At 43.5% G+C, this 16,161-nt stretch overlaps 1 long non-coding RNA gene across 1 annotated transcript; it reads left to right on the plus strand.

The window, feature by feature from the left end:
* The first annotated feature begins 7,172 nt into the window (after positions 1–7,172).
* LOC124035344 lies at positions 7,173–7,704 on the plus strand. Its single transcript, XR_006838729.1, has 3 exons — positions 7,173–7,241; positions 7,421–7,523; positions 7,632–7,704. It is a non-coding gene; the product is annotated as an uncharacterized LOC124035344 (long non-coding RNA).
* Positions 7,705–16,161: the final 8,457 nt, after the last annotated feature.

Genomic DNA, 16,161 nt, shown 5'->3' on the forward strand with positions numbered 1-16,161 from the left:
CTGTAGGTTCCATCTAATAGAGCGGCCCTCTACCCCGCACGTCTGATCCTCATGGACGACGTAGGGAAGGGCTGTGCGAAACCGGTCTGCTAAAACCTTTGCAAGTAGCTTGTAATCTACACACAGCATGGTCAACGGCCTCCAGTTGCCAAGGTCTGTTACTCTTCCCCCTTCTTATATAAAAGTGACAGCACACCAACAGCCATTGATCCCCCCGGGACCCCCGTCTCAAGGATGGCCTTCAAGACTTCGAGGACCATTGGTCCAAGTATACCCCAAAACTTGAGATAAAACTCAGCCGGCAGCCCATCCATCCCAGGCACCTTCCCTTTTCCCATCCTCCTAAGAGCGCTCTCAACCTCTTCTAGTGAGATCTGGGCCTCCATCACTTCTCTAATGTCCTCCGGCAACCGCCTGGACAAGTGTTCTAAAAACACATTTCACAGTTGTCACCCTGACCATATCCTCTGGTTCTCTAACTATACTACCATTTTCTTCCCTAACGCCATGCATTACCTTCCTACTCTGTCTGGCCCTAACCGACTTAAAGAACATAGCAGAACAAGTCTCATTGTGTTCTAGAAAGCCACTATATGCACGCTCAAGGAAAGCTCGAGCCTTCCGCTCCTGCAACTCCCTGAGCTGCGCCTTTAGGGTTGCAGATCTCTCCCAGTCAAACGACCCGCCGAGGTTGCCTGCCTCGTACTCGAGTTCAATTAACCTTTGGATACGATCCACCTCCCTCCTCTCCTCCCTTTTTTTCCTCTTGCAATACCCTATTATAAAAGCCCTAATCCTCACCTTAACTAATTCCCACCACTTTAACACCCCCTCGCACATGGACCGGAGGCCTTCAAGCCTCCAAAAGAAACCAAAAAACCCGTCAACAAAAGCCTGCTCCTCCAGCACATCCCGATCTAACTTCCAGTACCCCCTACCAAAGAGGCAGACTGGCGACCCCACCTGCAGGAGCACCCCGTCGTGATCCAAAAAGAAAACAGGCAACAGCCGCCCAGACAACTTACCCAAAGACCTGGGTACAAAAATATAGTAGAGCCTCCGCGCAACCCCCCTGGAGTTGTGCCATGTAGGACCGGCCATTTTCGGAGTAGTGTGCAGGCCACCATCAACCAGACCATGTCAAGCCATTAGCCCGGTGATGGCGCCTGCACTGCTATCCCCCCCTATTCCTAAATCTGTATTAAAATCCCCCCCTATCACTAATTTCCTATTTGTGACACACAGGGGCGCCAGACAGTCCACCATCTCCCTCCTGTCTGCCACCACCTGTGGCCCATACACCACCACTAATCTAAATTTACAATCCCTTATCGTAACATCCACCCCTATAACCCCCCTGCATCACCACAAAAGAACCCTCCACTTTTACCTCCCTGTGCCCACACAAAATCCCTACCCCCGATGAGTGCACCCCCTCAATACCCCAAACCGACTCCCCCTTGTCCCACTCCTTCTTAAACCTACTAACATCCCCTCCATTCCTCAGGTGAACCTCCTGTAAAAAAACAAAAATCAAACCCCACACCCTCCAAATAACTAAAAACCACCTCCTCTTAACAAAATCCCTTAAACCCCTTACATTTAAACTAACAAAAGTACAATTAGACCCCATGAAAGAATAAAATAAAAACATGTAATACACTCAAATACTAAACCCAGACAGAAAAAAACAAAAACAGGAAACTCACCCGATGCTCCCCTGCTCCATATCTACCAGTGATAACACCATCCGTACTCCCGACGTCTCTTCCTCCATCTCGCCAACCCAGGATGCAGGAATAGTGTTTGGCTCCGGGGTGCCCTGCACCCTGGGTCTACTTCCACACTCCTCCCCAGCGCTGCAGCTGGTTTGGAAAAAAATAGGGGAGGCTGAGTCCCCAAACAAAAAACTCCCCAACTCCTCCTGTACCCAGTCCTGGGTCTTGTTAGGTGTGTCCCCACCCAACAGAGGTTGAGGGTCTGGGGAAACCAGCAGCAACCCAGAGGTTTCTCCCACCCCCATCGCTCTCTTGGCCATCCCCTCTCTCTCACTGTCGGCCAATCGCACCCTCCTCTTCACTCTCTTCTTTGGTGATGGCGGCAGTGGAGAGATACCCCCCCCCCCCCGCCAGCTCCTCCACCATACCCCTCATCTCTTCCACCAGGGCACTTTCCCCCCACTCCACTTGCTCTTCCACCGTCTCCTTCTCCACCACTCCTCCCTCGCTTTCTTCTCTCTCATGCTCCTCCACTCGGTTGCCTTCTTCCACCGCTTTTCCTGGTTCTCCTACTCCCGTGCCTTCCGTTTCCTTCTCTCTTCCATCTGCCACTTCTTGCTCCTCCTCCTTCCTTGCGGCCTTCCCCTCTGGACCTGTACTCTGGTCATGAGGCGTGCTTCCTTCCCCTCCTCTTCTTCCCCCATCACCCGCTCCTGCCCCCCCAGCCGCAGACGCGTATGACCTCTGACGAGCCGGGCACCCTCGCCACAGGTGTGCTGACGAGCCACACCCGTGGCACGCCTTAGGCTTGTCACAATCCTTTGCCTCGTGCTCCCCAGATCCACAAAATCTGCATTTTCTTGTGCTGCACGAGGCGAAGATGTGGCCGTAGGCCATACAGCGCCTGCAAAATGGGGGCTGACGTGCATAAAACAACGTCCCCCTGTCAGCCCCTAGGGAGAACATAGTAGGAGGATGGAGGTAGCCACCATGTCCCTTTGGGTCCTCCCTGAGTAGGGCCTGGAAGCCTCTCCTCCCATTCCAAAACCCAAGGGAGTCTTTGAGGTGCCTTGCTAAGGAGATGTTATCCATGTATCTCCCCAGAAAGGCCCTCACCTCTTCGTCCTTAACGTATGGGTTGTAAATGTTGACAGTTACAACCCTAAAGTTGTTCCTCGCCAGGCTTGTTATTTCACAGTGGCTCATCGGCCTCTCACCTCCCACTGCTCTTGCCCTTCTCAGGATATCATCATGTTTCTCCTCTGTATTTAGTGCCACGTCGTATGCTCCCTCCAACGAGTTTCCTTGGAAGCAAAACACGTCCTTCACAGTCAGCTTTAGAATCCCCATCAAGATTGTCCTTCCAAAGGTTTCCCGTCCTAAAGGCTCCAAATCCTTTTCCTTCCAAGCAAACCGAATCGTGTTGGCCAGCCCAATCACAGGGACCGACCGTGTTGATGGATTTTGCACCATCTCCGCAAGGAGAATGGCGCACCCGGCTCACGTTCTCTTCTCTTCCAAAACAAGGAAAAAATAAAAACCAAAGTGACTATCTGGTGCAAACTAACACAGAGACAGGAACAATCACCCACCACAATGCACATATACCTTAAGGTAATGCATTCATATAATCACACACTACTATGGTGGTGTTAACCTGCCTAACGCAGTAAATAAACTGGGGAGCACTTCTCTTTTTAGCTAGGCTACATTACCCACTGATAATTGGGGCATTTGAATGCAGCTCTAGGCTGGGTTTGCCAAAAGCATCGTAGCACTTATCTTAATTCTATAGAAACCAAATGGACAAAAGATTATTTTAGGGCTACGATGCTTTTGGGAAACAGCCCAGGTTGACATACCGCCTGCCTGAACAGAGACCAAATAGAACTTGAACAGACAGAATAACCATTTCACCGCTTAAACTACAGTACGCTTTAACCCATTACGTATCATATAAATATAGATCTTATCTTAAACATGTGCACTGTGTAACTTTAATACACAAAAATAATGATTAATAGAGTGAAACTAGTGGCAGAAAACAAATGGTTGGCCAAAAACCGGTAGATTGTTCATGGGGCCCTGTTAGCCCTTAATCATGACTTGGTTAAATTACATTGCACACAAATCATTGGATGAAGCAAGGGGGAGTTGTGAAGCTAGGTCTGAACATTAAAGGATCATTCCACCCAAACCTATTTTGGTATGCGTAATTAGTCCATTGTTGAGTCCCAACATGCTTTGCTTGTCAACAATGGACTAATGAAACAAATGCCAAAATACAGTTTTTGGGTGGAGTTCTCTTTTTAACAAGGAAACCCCTATGGGACTCCCGAGTGGCGCAACGATCTAAAGCTCTGCATCTCAGTGCTAGAGGCGTCACTATAGACCCTGGTTCAATTCCAGGCTGTATCACAACCGGCCGTGATTGGGAGTCCCATAGCGCGGCGCACAATTGGCTCTATTTGACCTCGTAGGAGGATGCGGGAAATTCTAGTTCTATTCAGTGTTGCCAATTTAGCGACCTAGTCGCTATATTTAGCAAGTATTTAGACCCCTCTAGCGACACATTTTCAAAGAAATCGACTAGCCACAAATCTAGTGACTTTTTCTGCTGTTGTTGGAGACTTTTGAAGACTGACGTGAAAGCACGTGTAACGGATGTGAAACGGCTAGCTTAGTTAGCGGTGTGCGCTAAATAGTGTTTCAATCGGTGACGTCACTTGCTCTGAGCCCTTGAAGTAGTATTTCCCCTTGCTCTGCAAGGGCTGCGGCTTTTATGGAGCGATGGGTAACGATGCTTCGTGGGTGACTGTTGTTGATGTGTGCAGAGGGTCCCTGGTTCGCGCCCGGGGACAGTCTAAAGTTATACTGTTACACACGCATCGTTCTTACTCTTCTCAACGAGCAGCGAGTGCTGCCGTGGGCCCCACCCTTGTCCCAAAGCACTCACAGGTGGCCCAGTCCTCGCATAGCAGTCCCTCCCAGCTGCAGTTAGAGCAGGAGATGTTCACCCCTCCACGTCCAGACTGCAAATGAATCGCGCATGCGGGAAGCCGGTGCTGGCTGATGTAAATGTAAAATGTTCTTTGTCTAAAATAAATCACTGCACTTGACTCACACAGCCTCAGTCACTTACCTTGTCTACTATGTGTGTGTCTCTCTGTGACATATTCTAAACATGTAGCTGTCTAGCTCATCATGTCTCAGTCTAAACTGTACACTCAAAAATACAGAAAGGAGTGGGAATCAAACCCTGAATTCAAAGGCTGGTTGAAGCCGTTTATTGGAGATGATACACAAACATACTGCCTGCATACTGCCTGTATTGTAAGGCTGATTTCTACGCCAAACTTGTATGTAAAAAAAAAAAACACACGACAACTCAAAAACATACTCAACTAAAGGCAAAGCCTTATAACAGTTCCACCCAAAACAAACTGCCATTTATGGTTAAAAAAATTACTCTGCAAAAAAGGCTGAGGCCACCATGACATTAGCTATCACTGAACACTTCCATGCTGGCATGTGATCACATTGGAGAAGCATGTAGAGCTGCTTTCTCAGACTCCACTGCTGCTACCCACTTCAACATGCACAGGACAAAGTGCACAGAAATGATTACTGGTGTTCTAGCACTATACTTTCTGAAAAAGTTGGTCGCAGATGTGGGTGACCAGGGTTTCAGCCTCCTCCTCGATGACTCCACAGAAGTAAGTGTTTCTAAGTACCTGGGGGTTGTGATAAGGTACTTTAGTGACATCAAGCAGACAATTGTATCAACATTTCTGGGGCTTGTTGAGTTGGAGGGAGGAGATGCTAAATCTATGCCCGTGCTGTTGTGGCCTAAATCTATGCCCGTGCTTTCCTCGAAGTGTTGTCTTAAAAAAGAGAAACTCCTGGGGATAGGGACTGACAATGTCTCTGTTATGATGGGGATTAACAATGGGGTCCATAAAGTGCTAAAGGAGTATGGCCTCAAATATCTGGTTCTTATTCGCTGTGTACCACTCTCTGCAGCTTCTGTAAGTTTTGCTTCCAATGACGCCATCCCCCGTAGTGTGGAGTACTTGGTAGAAGAGACTTATAACTGGTTTTCAGTGTCTCCAAAGTGCAGGGAGGCCTACAAGGCCATATATGAGACCACCAACTGTGGGGGGAAACCTTTACAGATAACCAAGGTGTGTGCCACACGTTGGCTCTCCATTGAACCATTTTGGACCAGTGGGAGGAGCTTAGGCTGCATTTCGCAGTCACCAAGTCCAGTAAGCACTGCAACATGGCTGAGGTTTTATACTCCATGTACAGTGATCCTCAAAACATATTGGATCTGACTTTTTTGAGGTCAGTGCTGGGTGAGGTACAGTTGGCCATCAAGGCTTTTGAGGGAGAGCTAGTAGATCCTCTTAAGCAACTTGACAGCTTGGTTAGCCTGATCAAGTCTGTGAGCAGCATGGTGCTGAATCCACTGGCAAATGTTGATGTACTCAAAGGGCCAATAGATGGATACATCAGTCCCAAACCGTACCTTGGTTACCTTTTTGAGTCTGAGGCAGCTGAGCTCCACCTCGCCTGAGGATGATACAATGTCCAAAAGCGGCGAGTAGCCTTCACCGTCCCCATCACTAATGAGTTGAGGGTGAGACTGCCGGACAATATCGAAGCATTGCAGTACATGTCAGTTTTCAATGTGGAGGAAACTCTAAAGCACAATAAGAGCCCTGGAGAAATAGAAAGAAATAGCCAAGCTCCTTGGCTCCTCCCCTGCAGAGATAGACAAGATTGTCCAGCAATGGCGTGCCATCCATCTTAGTAAATGGAATGAGACAAAAACACACTGGGCTTCTGGAGTGGGATTTGGAAGTTCAGGGATGCAGCTGAAATCAACCCGTCTCAAGAACTTGCCATGGCTGCTGTGTCTGTGTTGTCATTGCCACAGTCGAATGCTGAAGTCGAGAGAGTATTCAGCCAGATGAGTGTGGTAGAAAGCAAACTTAGAAATCAGATGTCCTTGCAGACCCTTAACTCCATCCTGTACATTCGATATGGACTGAAGCTGTCTGGTGAGGCTTGCTATGAGCACCAGCTGCCTGATAATGTTTTGCAGTTTTTTGGCACATCAGCTGCTTACTCATTTAAGTCAGCTCCCTCAGTTGCTGAACCTGCCATAGAGAGCCTTGACCAAAATGACGATGGCCCACTCTTTCTGTGAGCCAGCACAGCCTGTGTGTGTATGGAGGGGGTATGGAGAAGAAAAGAAACTGAATTAGGGCCAGACTAGTTACCATAATTTTCTCACATTGCCATTGACAGTTTTTTATATTGTCTCTTTTTGGTCCATTTAGATTGTTATTGTAGATTGTATACAAAAACATTTAAAAAATTGTCATCAGAGAGCACACAATGTTTCAATATATCCCTTTTTGCCTAAAGGTCAGTATCCTGTCAGAAGTTTGAGAAGGCAAAGACTGGCACTGGAGTTGAAGCCCATCAAAGTTGTTTCAACATGGCACATGATCGGTAAGTGTTCCAATTCAAATTTTGCCCTGATAAGTTGTTTTGTAATGGTTACTTTATTCGGCAGTTCAATATCATAGAATGTGTGTGTCAGTATCCTTACAATTACAAAAATCTGCACACCGTATGACAGATATGGGTAAGAACAAGGTCATCTTCTCTCTAACATTTTAAATGTTAAGGGTGGACCTCATCAGACCCTTCACGAAATCCAGGAATGGCATCAGCTGGTGTCTGACGGTGACCGATCACTTTACCAAGTGGGTGGAGGCGATACCCATTAAGGTCAGTAAAGGAAGAGTACGTGCTTAACTCGACATTCCCTTCTGTAACCCATTACAAATGGTGCTTGGAACCAAAAATAAATGTTTGTTTTGTATGATACCCATCAAGGACGAGACTAGCGAGGCCACCTCCGAGGCGATGGTGGACTATCTTCAACATCCACGGTTCTCCTGAGGTCATGACTTCGGTCTCCTGACTTGAGGTCATGAACGGTGGAACAAAGTACGGATGTTATAGGTTATGTTCTGCCACCAATGGTTTGTTTTATTTATTTTTTACTATTTGTTTTTCCATGGTACATAATCAGACATATTTCAATATCTTATATTGTCAATAGATATCACTTTCTTACCCCCTCCTCCAGGTTTGGTAAATGGACCAATCAGACCATCAAGACTGCCATGGGAAAGCCCCTTGATACCAGGAAGGGTGGGAGAACAACCTGAAGGTAATTCTCTTTGCACACAACAGCAGCATCTACGGCGAGTACGGACGGGAGCCGCAGCTGTTGACTGAGGTAAACAATGCAATTGTATATACAATTATTGCATATACTGTAGTATTTCAAATTTGTGATTGACTTAGTGTTGTTGTTTGTCTATTGCTATTTTTGTATAACGATCTTTCAGACCACTGAAACCCCACCTGAAGTGGGGGAAGTTGTCGACCCAGATCAGAAGGCCTTCGAGGACCACCTTCAGGCACGGACTGAGAAGGAAGTGGAGGTTTTTGACCAGGTAAATATGATTACCCGCTGTTCATTTAGTTTTTAACACTGCACTAATCCATCACATTTTCTCACAGTGAAGTGTAACCTATGTGTTTGCTTGTTTACGTCTGTCTCCTACCCTTTTCCCCTTTTAACTCTGCTCCTGTTCTCCAGCAGCTAGAGGTTCTGCCCAACACCCAGACGTGGACCCACCTGATGTCCCCCATTACCAACCATCCTCCAACTTTTCTCTACATCGTCGACACTGTTGTTGTCATTATCTGCTAAGAAAGTTTCCTAGCTCTATCATACTGGACACATAATATGTGAGATACACAGAGGAACTAAAAACACTAGCACTGTAAACACACAGAACAAAGAGAGCAGCAGTGCCTGGACTTTGCCGTCTCCCTCTTCAAGTCCCCCTTCTGAGACTGGCTGCCTGTTGAGAACAAGTGACAGACAGAATTCCACACACCAGAATTCAGTATTTTAGTCTATGATTGCCATGTAAGTGTACAGAAAATCTGTGAAAATAAATGAATGACACAACTGTACCAAAAACTATCAAAGTTTGTATTCAAATCTTAAATATTGCCAGGTTGGTTTTCACAGCTGTTTCACAAGGTGTTCATTATTGTAAGCTGTAAGGTATCCTTTGATGTTATTTATTTGTTCTACATGATTCATTGTTGTATCCTAGGACAATACAATAGATAGATAGAAGAAAAGGATCATAATAGAGGACTACGGAAATGATATTATTTCAGCGTAGATAGGGGAAGTGCAGGTTAAAATAAAACATGACAGCCAGACAAGCCAGTGTATGAATCAAACGGATTTGCATATGAATGGAGTGGAAATTAGCTGACTTTGATCTGCACGTGTCAAGCAGATGACACGTTTTCTTTGCCATTTCCGAAACGTATTAACGTTTAAGACATGGATTTCATGTTGTAATGTTAACAAGGTACCCAAAAGTAGTTCAAATTAATGTTTTCATTTTATTTGCTAAACAAAACTAGTTTAATTAAACAGCGAAATTGTTGCGGAAATAAGCCTTGTTTGCATAGCGATTATGAAAATAAAGTAATTTAGTCTGTAACGATCTCCAAAATTCTAATCATTAGGTCAACGCACTGTTGATATAGCAACGGACGCTAATAGTTTGTCGAATTCCATTGTGGCTTAGAGGGGGACACTATTTGGCCGGGGGACATTATTTGGCATGACAAGCCCTATAAATGAGTGCGATAACTTGAGGATCATCAATCAATAAATGTACAGAACCATTTTTTAAAAATGTGCCAAAACAAACATGTCTTTCCATAATCTAGTCCCTTTACGGCCTGAACATGAAGCATATATAACTGTTATTTACTGATATCCTCTCAAAATGTCGGCCTCTATAATCTTTCACCTCCACCAGAGGGCAGCAAACAGCCAGATCAAGTATCCAAATTGACAGCTTTCACAATTTTACAATAACCCATGTAACACAGTGAGAGGCTGTTTCCTGGACACAGATTAATTTAGTCCTGGACTAAGTATTTCATTGGAGATTCTCTGAGAATTTTGAGAAAGCTTCAGAAGACAGGCAAATAATTAAAACCAACATTTAGGCCAAATTATTTTTTTCTTCTCAATTGTCAATTTTATCATTCAATCATCAGCTTGCACATCAGAAATGGAATTTTGCGGTATAGATTAATTTGTTCTATACCAATTCCGTGAACCCTTGCTACTCTTGCATCAATATAAAACAAACTAAAATCCCACAATTTTGTATTGTGGCCCTCTACGATTTTAGAGCATATATATCAGGGGCACAATGGTCGCTGCAATTATTATAATTTTTAAACTTTGAATTCTGGAAGTCATTTATTCAGTTTTCATTATCTGCACTTACAGCTTTGACTTCAGCACTGCAATTACATCCTCAACTGCACTGATTAATCCAACATGGAGGAATTTTAGAAAAGTGTTTTTTTGCAAAGACATTTCGAGACACTTACCAGGGAGGAGCTGTGCCCTGGTTTGTTCATGCAGATAGACCCCAGCCAGCCAGTTATATTGCAATAAGACGCTTTCAATTGCTGTTTGAGTGTGCCTCAATCGGTGGTGTACAAAGTGAAGAAGGAAATAAGAGTGTGGGGTAAAAAAGTGATTAACTCCATCTATTCTATTCTTGACACAAGATGGAGGAGGTATTCCCCCCTGTCATAATCCATACTTCTCTCTATTGTTGAACATATTCCCTGTATGGTCATTCATTAATACCTCCGTGCTGCTCCCAGCTTGACCTTACGTTCTTTTCTGGCATAATCACATAATCAATCACTGTCCCATTCCCTAACTAGGGAGATGGAGAGTGAGAATGTGCATGAGGAGGGGGGGGGAGAAAAACCCTTCGGCCTGTCTTCCCAAGCAAGAGGAATAGTGTGTTCAGTCGGGCTAACACAGGCAGAAAGCAACATAGGCCCCGTAAATATTCAATTGAAAGGATTCCCAGATAAGGGAATGGAGGCAGCACCCATTCTTCTAGATAAGAAAAGATGGAACCATCTGGAGGCAGGGTGATAGCAAACTCCCACGCCATCCAAGAGACCTCGCTCTCATCTGCTGCAGCGGGGGGGGGGGGGGGGGGGGAAATAGAGTGCACACTTTTATCACAAGTTCAAAATGAATTTATTCTCATTCTTTATGCAGTGGGAAAGGAAGAGGAAACGGGGATACCTGGTCAGTTCAACTGAAATGCGCATTCAACTGAAATGCGCATTCAACTGAAATGTGTCTTCAGCATTTAATCCAACCGCTCTGAATCAGAGAGGTGCGGGGGGGCTGCCTTAATCCACATCCACGTCATTGGTAGGTTTTGGCAAACAGAAAAGGGTTATTATTAATCAATATTAAAATGTATGTATTATTATTATTAGTAGTAGTAGTATACTGAACAAAAATATAAACGCAACATGCAACAATTTTAAAGTTTTACTGAGTTACAGTTCATATAAGGAAATCAGTCAATTGAAATAAATAAATTAGGCCCTGATCAATGGATTTCACATGACTGGGAATACAGATATGCATCTGTTGGTCACAGATACCATAAAAAATGGTCTTGGATCCGAAAATTCAGTGAGTATCTGGTGTGACCACCATTTCCCTCGTGCAGCACGACACATCTCCTTCACATAGAGTTGATCAGGCTGTTGATTGTGGCCTGTGGAATGTTGTCCCACTCCTCTTCAATGGCGAAGTTGCTGCATATTGGCGGGAACTGGATGATGCTGTCGATCCAGAGCATCCCTAACATGCTCAATGGGTGACATGTCTGGTGAGTATGCAGGCCATGGAAGAACTGGGACATTGTCATCTACCAGGAATTGTGTGCAGATCCTTGCTTCATGGGGCCGTGCATTATCATGCTGAAACAGTCAGCATGCCAATTGCACACTCCCTAAAAACTTGAGACATCTGTGGCATTGTGTTGTGTGACTAAACTACACCTTTTAAAGTGGCGTTTTATTTTCCCCAGCACAAGGTGTACCTGTGTAATGATCATGCTGTTTAATTAGCTTCTTGATATTCCACACCTGTCAGGTGGATGGGTTATCTTGTCAAAGGATAAATGCTCAATAACAGGGATGTAAACACATTTGTGCACAACATTTGAGAGAAATAAGCTTTTTGTGCATATGGAACATTTCTGGGATCTTTTATTTCAGCTCATTAAACATGGGACCAACACTTTACATGTGTTTATACTTTGGTTCAGTGTAATTGTAGGCCTATATGTTTTAGGAGAATACTACTTGACGTGTTCCATACAAAAAGCTGTGGTACTTCATAGAAAACCAATGTCATTGGGGAAATAGACTTCCAGCTTGTGTATTCTTGTCCACCACACACTCATATGGTACCTTGTTGTCTCATCTGATATGCTATTTCTCACCAGCCACATGTGATTTGGCTCTAGGGTAATGCTTTTGTCACAGTTTTTTATGTCCTCTCACTCAGGTATACACTATCCAGTTCTCCCTAATTACCCTCTCTGGATTTTACACTTGGCCCAGAATTTGTCATGCTTGATAACGGATTCAGCAGGTCGATAGGAGATTTACTTATAGAGCCTCTATCTATGTGACCGGCATCACTGACTGGCCGTCCCTCAGGCACCTCACTGAAAGCTGTTAACTGTATGATAACAGCGACCTGAAGTGATAACCTTTCTCCAGTCTTGAGGACACACGGTTTGTTCCATTTGGGCTTTATTGCAGTCGCAGCATTTTTTTTATTCAACCTTGGGTTCTCTGCTTTGCTCAGATTGATTTAATGGGTTTGAGAAGGAGGTTAATGGCTGTGTCCGCTCTAGATAGTGAAACACAGGCAGACATTTGCTACAAAAGCACTGTTTGGTATTTCATGATTTAAAAGATATATATATTTTGAAAGATGTCATCTCAGCCAAAATATTAGGAGAGCATGGGATCACACTTCATGACAAATTGCACTATGATCGTAATTGTACAAATCTATTTCCAGAGCTCTAAAGCCATTTCGATAAATGGATTGTAAATTAGGCCAATTGTTGTCCTTGCAGATTTTCATTATGATGAAGAGAAAGGACACTTAATTCCATTTGTAAAAGGTTATCATACTCAGCAGGCATGGCTGATTTAGAACTAATACCTCTGGGGAAGTGTGATCTTGGTTTGGGACAGTATCTAATCGTTTTTGATAAAGAAAAACCTTCTTACACTTATCAGTATTTTAATAAGTTGTCCAAATCAGATCGAGCAAGGACTACTTGACTCCTTTTTGAGTCAGATGTACAATATCCCTTAAGATGTAGGGAAGTGGAAGGTACTCTGAAAATATAGTTTACCAAGCTACCAATTACTTCACACTAGAAGAAGTTTAGCCACACTAAAGCTACCCTTAAGAAACATAGTTTACCTAACTAATGGGTCATTTCAGCAAGCCGTGACACCCATCATCTCAGATTGTTCTGAAATAATTAATGTAGTTCGAAAAAGATAAGATTATCATTCCTGAAACATTATTTAGTTGAAATAAAGATAATTGATTGCGCCCAAATTGGCCATTTTAAGTTATAGGATGTATATATTCTTCAATAAATATAGTACCTAATATCCGACTTGGACCATAATTCTACCGAACAATGATTAGACATGAGGAATCCAAGAAAACTATCAAAAGCCACCCATGGACCCACACACCGCAACTCAACAACCAGTATATAATATCAGTTCTCTGTCTGACAGGTAGTATGGAGCTGCTGCTTGGAGTATTGCTTCTTCATCCTTATTAATCTATTCCATGTGAATCTGGTGATGGTCTTTTCCCCCTGTTAAGAGAAATTAGCCATTGAAGTCGCTTGCATTATTTACCGTAAGTTAGTGTGAAAGTACCACATTTTGCCCACTAGGTGCCACTGTTCCTGCTACTGTCACCACACCCTTTAATCCATTTTGCTTGTCTCTTGTATTTATTAAATAGATCACCATTTCTTTGGAACTTTGGGTAGAAAACCAATAACTTTTGCTCATGATGAAAATGAATTGTCAATCGTGTTTCTTGTGCTTTTTAAAGCTGGAATGACTCTAAAGTTACTTTAAAAAACATCCAATCTACTTCATGATAAATTTTCATGTCTAAATCTGAAATGTCATATACTACAAATTGCAATAACATATCACTCTGGAGTCAGATTTAAAGGAAAATATCTCTCTTAGCCCACTGTTGATACAGTCCCAAAATGTTTAGCAAAATGTTTCCTTAAACAGAATGTGTAATTTAGCCTATTCAACACAAAAACTGTTTCAAGTTAGAATTAGGCAAGTCTGATGCTGTGAAAGAAAGGAAATTCTTGCCTACTTCTTGCCTACACCAATATGTTCTTTGTGTGTAGTTCCAGTTAGCCACACATCTAAAAAGTAATTAACTACTGAAAACACTACCAAGATTTTAATTGAGTTAAACTAACAAATGTAATTAAATTACAAATTAAATGACCCCCCAGGGGTACCTGCAATGCAGTCGGGGGTACGCCAAATAAAAATGTGATTCATTTATTGATTTATTTTTTTAAAAATGTAAAAAAATATTCACATTTTAAAACAGTCCATTTATATTTTCGAGCGGTTCTATACATTTGGGTGAGGTTTTTGTCTCGCCTGAGTAGCCTTGTTTCACTGCCAAAAATAAAATTAAATCATCTAGTGTTCATCAAAATAACAACACAATGTCAAATACAGGTAGCCTAGTCAAATAATTAACATCCAATCACATTAACCGTTACTTTCTAGCAGGAATTCCACTAACGGTCCGTATGTAGCCAAACGTAGCTGCTGCTCATTCCGTTAGCTCTAAAATTGATAAATAGTGCAGAAACCTAACTTATTTTAACCATGTCCATAGACACACATACCAACTCTACTGGTAGTACTGCTACTACCAGCAGTACTACAACTGCACCTGTCGACGACACAAGTTGTTCTGCTTCCACGAGCACATCAAATGCTAGCATCAGTAATTCTACATTTGTTGTTAGCCCAGCTAGCATGGACACTGACAGTTGTGTATCTAATGCAGCCAAAGAGCTACTGCCCCCTTACCCGGGAAAGCACCGAACAACAGACAGGGACGTTGGACCATCGAAGAGGCGCAAACATGATGAGAACTACATTGATTTGGGATTCACTTATATTGGGAGTAGTACCTTTTCTCAGCCACTGTGTGCTATATGTGCAAAAGTAACATCTCACAACTCGATGAAACCTTCACTCTTGCGCAGACATTGAGAAACAAAAAAAATGGCAATTTGAAAAATAAGCCACGGGAGTTTTTTGATCGAGAATTAAGACGACTTTCAAGTAGTAAGACATGAATAAAAGCAACAGATACCATTAATAAGAAGGGGCTAGAAGAGTCTTAAATGGTGAGCTACCGAGTGGCTAGGACAGGCAAGCCCCATACACTTGTGGAGGACTTAATTCTTCCTGCTGCTGCGGATATGCCTGGGACAATGCTGGGGGAAAAGGACCCAAAAAATGATACAGACAATGTCTTCATCAAACAACACTGTTTCACGACGCATCAGTGAGATGTTTTGAAACAATTACTGATTCGCTGGATGAGTCAACAGACATGGCGGGCCTGGCACAGCTCCTGGTATATGTCCGTTACGTTTATGGGGGGGTCAATTAAGGAAGACATCCTCTTCTGTAGACCACTGTAAACAAGGACAACAGGAGAGGATATTTTTAAAGTACTGGACAGCTTTGTTACATCAAATGGACTTTGGTGATGCGTTGGTATCTGTACTGATGATGCAAAAGCCATGACAGAGAGACATAGTGGAGTGGTAACGCACATGCAAGCAGTTGCTCCTGATGCCACTTGGGTGCACTGAAGCATCCACCGAGAGGCTCTTGCTGCCAAAGGAATGCCTGACAGCTTGAAATATGTTTTGGACAATACAGTGAAAATTGTTAACTTTGTTAAAGTAAGGCCCCTAAACTCTCGTGTATTTTCTGCACTATGCAATGATATGGGCAGCGACCATGTAACGCTTTTACAACAAACAGAAGTGTGCTGGTTATCAAGGAGCAAAGTATTGACACATTTGTTTGAATTGAGAGACGAGCTTAAAGTTGTCTTTACTGACCATCATTTTCACTCGTCTGACCGCTTGCATGATGACGGGTTTCTCACATGACTGGCCTATCTGGGTGATGTTTTTTCTCGCCTGAATGATCTGAATCTAGGATTACAGGGACTCTTTCCCAATATGACACAAACAACTGGATTCGTTATCCCTTTCATGCCCTGCCTCCAGTCCACTTACAGATATCTGAACAAGAGAGCCCCATTGAAATTGCAACGAGCGGTTCTGTGAGAATT

Source organism: Oncorhynchus gorbuscha, linkage group LG05 (genome assembly GCF_021184085.1).
Source record: "Oncorhynchus gorbuscha isolate QuinsamMale2020 ecotype Even-year linkage group LG05, OgorEven_v1.0, whole genome shotgun sequence".
Classification (NCBI taxonomy): domain Eukaryota; kingdom Metazoa; phylum Chordata; class Actinopteri; order Salmoniformes; family Salmonidae; genus Oncorhynchus; species Oncorhynchus gorbuscha.